This window comes from Eptatretus burgeri, chromosome 3, assembly GCF_056783735.1.
Source record: "Eptatretus burgeri isolate ZD-2024b chromosome 3, Ebu_testis_v1, whole genome shotgun sequence".
Taxonomy (NCBI): domain Eukaryota; kingdom Metazoa; phylum Chordata; class Myxini; order Myxiniformes; family Myxinidae; genus Eptatretus; species Eptatretus burgeri.
In genome coordinates this window covers 30,113,079-30,118,403 of record NC_140963.1, presented here as the reverse complement: position 1 = coordinate 30,118,403, position 5,325 = coordinate 30,113,079, and the positions used below count along the sequence as shown (strand labels likewise).

Below are 5,325 nucleotides of genomic sequence, written 5' to 3'. Positions count from 1 at the left end.
AAGGGTGCCTTTTTGAGAGCGTCTATCATGAACTTTTAAATATATTTGGACATTTGCTTTAAAGTTTAGAAAAGTTCACGTTACTATTTAAAGATTATTCTATTTAATGTATTTGTAATTTCGTAAATACACTATTTTCTTGTCATGAACGATGCTCGTCCATGACTGGTCTCGCTATTGGCTCCGTCAAGGCATGTGATGAAATATCAGAAGTTGTTTTTTTCTTCTTCTTCTTCTTCTTCTTCTTCTTCTTCTTCTTCTTCTTCTTCTTCTTCTTCTTCTTCTTCTTCTTCTTCTTCTTCTTCTTCTTCTTAAGTTCTTGTTCTTCTTCTTCTGGTGAAGACAAAACCTTTAGGACGCAGCTCTTGGACTCATTTGTCCTTGTTACCATATGTGCAGGCATGGGGCTAGATTATAGTAGCCAAGTCTTGCTTCGATAGGTTATGTGGTTCCAGAGAAAACAATATTTAATACAATTCTTGAGTCCAACATGGCTGCCAAACCATGTGACCTATCAATTAGAAATTAACAAACTTGTGAAAGGATGTCTTGCGGAGAGTTTGTGTAAATTTTTGCCTCAATCTGTCTGGCTGTTCTCGAGAAGAAGATTTTTAAAATTTATTAATTTTCAATCCAAGATGGCAGACGAACCATGTGAGCTATGACATCATAAATTTAAATTCTGCTTCCAACCGTGTAGTGGAACACGTTTGTGAAGTTTCGTCTTTATCGAACAAAGTGCTTTATTCTATCCAAGACGGCCGCCAAACCATGTGACATGTGATGTCATAATTTTTAACGTGCATGCAGGCATGGGGGTAGATTATATTGGCCAAGTTTCGCTTCGATAGGTTATGTGGTTCCAGAGAAAACATTATTTAATATAATTCTTGAATCCAACATGGCCGCCAAACCATGTGACCTATCAATTAGAAATTAACAAAGTTATATTCACCACTCATGTGCACTACCCAGACCTCGGCCCTTGATACAACATGAGATACATGAGATGACAAAAAAATTTATATTCTGCTTTTAACTGTGTTGTGGAAGATGTCTGAAGTTTCGTGTTAACGGAAAAGGTGCGTTTTTCTATCCAAGATGGCCGCCCAACTATGTGACTTGTGATGTCATAATTGATACCATGTATGCAGACATCATGGGGGATGACAGTTGCAAATTTTCGCTTCGGTAGGTTAAGCCGTTCCAGAGAAAACATTATTTAATATTTTTTCTTAAATCCAACATGGCCGCCAAACCATGTGACTTGTGACGTAATAATTTTTACCATATATGCAGAATTGATGGAAGATGGCATTTGCAAATTTTCGCTTCGATAGGTTAAGCGGTTCCAGAGAAAGCATTATTTAATATTTTCCTTAAATCCAACATGGCTGCCAAACAATGTGACCTATCAATTAGAAATTTACAAAGTTATATTCACTACTCGTGTGCACTACCCAGACCTTGGCCCTTGATACATCATGAGATGCATGAGATGACAAAATAATTTAGATTCTGCTTTCAACTGTGTCGTGGAACATGTCTGTGAAGTTTCGTGTTAATCGGAAGAGCTTCGTTTTTCTATCCAAGATGGCTGCCCAACGATGTGACTTGTGATGTCATAATTTCTACCATCTATGCAAACATCATGTGGGATGACAGTTGCAAATTTTCGCTTCGATAGGTTAAGCCGTTCCAGAGAAAACATTATTTAATATTTTTCTTAAATCCAACATGGCCGCCAAACCATGTGACTTGTGACGTAATAATTTTTACCATGTATGCAGAATTGATGGAAGATGGCATTTGCAAATTTTTGCTTCGATAGGTTAAGCGGTTCCAGAGAAAACATTATTTAATATTTTTCTTAAATCCAATATGGCTGCCAAATGATGTGACCTATCAATTAGAAATTAACAAACTTGTATTCCCTACTCATGTGCAATACGTGTGTGAAGTTTCCCCTTGATCAGATCAGCCATTCTGGAGAAGAAGATGTTTGAAGGTTTTAGGTTAAATTCAAGAAGGCCGCCAAACCATGTGACCGATCAAGAAGAAATTAACAAACTTGAGAAAGCACCACATGGGGAATATAAGTGTAAAGTTTCGTCTCAATCTGTCTTGCCGTTCTGGAGAAGAAGATTTTTAAAATTTATTCATTTTCAATCCAAGATGGCTGCCGAACCATGTGAACTATAACATCATAACTTTATATTCAGCTTTCCATCGGGGACGCGAACAAGTGTGTGAAGTTTCGTATAAATCGGATAAGGTCAGTTTTTATATCCAAGATGGCCACCAAACCATGTGACTTGTGACGTCATAATTTTTACGATGAATGCAGACATTATGGAGGATGATAGTTGCAAATTTTCGCTTCGATAGGTTATGTGATTCCAGAGAAAACATTATTTAATATTTTTCATGAATCCAACATGGCTGTCAAACCATGTGACCTATCAATTAGAAATTAACAAACTTACATTCCCTACGCATGGCCAATAGGTTTGTGAAGTTTCCCCTTGATCGGACGAGCCGTTCTGGAGAAGAAGATGTTTGAAGGTTTTGGGTAAATTCAAGATGGCCGCCAAACCGTATGACTGATCAATAAGAAATTAACAACCTTGATAAAGGAACTCATGGGGAATGTGTTTGTAAAGTTTTGCCTCAATCTGTTTAGCCGTTCTGGAGAAGAAGATTTTTTAAAAAAAAAATTCCCAAAACAAGATGGCTGCCGAACCAAGTGACCCATGACGTCATAATATATTTTTTCTATGGTCAATTGTTGTGCAGATGAGGCTCAAGAAATTTCAGATTTTTCCTATGCAGCGTTGTACCTAACGAATTTTGACCGGCACACCTCTTGACCGATGACCTCACGAAAAATCACCCCTGTTCCGCTTGAGGAGTTTATTCAAATGTATGAAGCGAAAACATTTTTACCCGAGAAAGTTTCAGAGAAACAGAGGTCCAAAGTTTTTCGGTTTTTTCAAGATGGCGCCCATACCACGTGACCTATGACGTCACAATTACCAATAAAGTTTGCTATCAAAAAAGATACAGACTATGGTGAAACTTTTCTGTCGATCGGACTTACCGTTCCTGAGAAAATGATTTATAAAGCGAAAGAACCCGCAAAATTGCCGGCGGAAAAATATAAATAATAAAAAATAAAAAATAAGGAAATAAACAGAAGAAAAACAATAGGGTTCCCTGTCAGAATGACAGGGTACCCTAATGATTCGCAACGCTGTTGAATCCATTGGTCCGCGTTATCGGCTGTGTTTGGAACGTGATGGTCGTCAGTTTGAACATTTGTAAACATGCATTTATTCATTTATACATTTAACCTTAATCTTGTTTCTAAGTCAATAAACAACTCATTTATTATCATTTAAAGAGTGAGTACATTTTTTGGGACACCCTGAAAAAAAAATATATATATATATATATATATATATATATATATATATATATATATATATATATATATATATCTATATCTTCTTCTTCTTTCGGCTGCTCCCGTTAGGGGTCGCCACAGCGGATCATCCGTATGATCCGCATAGTGATTTGGCACATGTTTTTACGCCGGATGCCCTTCCTGACGCAACCCTGGTCGCCTCTTACGACACAGGGATATGATATGGTATCAAATTTACCAGCATTTCCTTAAACAATTCTACTTAGAGACAGGGCCCACGGACACACACACACACACACACACACACACACACACACACACACACACACACACACACACACACACACACACACACACACCCCAGAAAGAGATGGACCTTGAGGTCTTTATTGCCCCTTCAGCTCGGGAGGGAGACGAGCTGAGGGAAGAGAACGTGGCTGGCTACCTAGCCGCGTTCGCGCGGCTGGACGACCACACCTTCCTGGAGCACCAGGCACCAAAGAACGGACCAGGCAGCCAAACCCAGAGGAGAGATGAGGTGATCTCCCGTGATGATATGGTCGACCGTTTGTTGTAATGCGCCAGACAAGACGCCTTGGATGCGCGGGATGCAGCCTGCCGCAGACCCAGACAGAAGCGCGCTCCAGCAGACGGGATGCAATCGTCAATCAATCCATCTTTTTTTGGGGGCGGGTCCGCTCCCCCGTCGCCTGCTGTCATTGGGTGGATGGCGTGTCCCGGCTCCGCCTTCTTGAGAAGGACCGCCTCAGCTTTGGTCCGCGCGTCGCCCATTGGGCGGAAGATGATGCATACCCTTATTTGGCGCAAAGCCAGAACGAAGCGCTCCGTGCCCATATTTGGGCCAAGCCAGAGCGAAACGCTTCGTGACCATATTTGCTGCGAAATCCACACCGCCTGAGGCATGGAATTCCGCCCACTCACACGCCCTCATGCCGTCGAGCGCGCGAAGAATGCCGCGAGCAGAGGGTTGTTGTTGGGGTAAAAATCCGATCAAAAAATAACTTCACAGTGCACGTACACTTAAATCCCATTAGACATAGGGGAAAGGGAGCTATCTATCCACATTTACTTAACGAAATAACTGAGCTACGGGGACCTGAATGTTGAGTGCTCATGGCTGCCAGATTCGTACCACTATATGTATGTATGTATATGTATGAATATGTGTATATATGTATGTATATGTATGTATGTATGTATATATATATATATATATATATATATATATATATATATATATATATATATATACACCTATTTTAACCAGGGTGTACACCGGCCCAGTACACTGGTACTCATTTCACCGACCTCGGAAGGATGGCAGGCTGAGTCAACCCCCTGCTGCATTAGTATGTCAAGTTAGTGCATTCATATGTCAAGGTATTACTGTGTATATATATATATATATATATATATATATATATATATATATATATATATATATATATATATATATATATATATATATATATATATATATATATATATATATATATATATATATATATACGCCTATTTTAACTGGGGTGTACACCGGCCCAGTACACTGGTACTCATTTCGCCGACCTCGGAAGGATGGCAGGCTGAGTCAACCCCTTGGTGTATTAATTCAGTGGCCCAACAGGGCTTGAACTCAGGAGCTTTTGGATCCCAAGCCGCTGCCCTAACCACTGCGCCAACACCAGGATATATATATATATATATATATATATATATATATATATATATATATATATATATATATATATATATATATATATATATATATATATATATATATATATATATATATATACACACATACATACATACATACATACATACATATAAGTAGTAGGGTAAGAATACTGATTCTGGCTCACTTTTCCCCATGTAAA

General features: G+C 39.0%; 1 protein-coding gene across 8 annotated transcripts in view; it reads left to right on the top strand.

Moving 5' to 3' along the window:
- The window catches only part of MOCOS (molybdenum cofactor sulfurase), a 366,395-nt gene that overhangs the window by 61,980 nt on the left and 299,090 nt on the right, over positions 1 to 5,325 (top strand). The gene's annotated exons all lie outside the window — the stretch shown is intronic.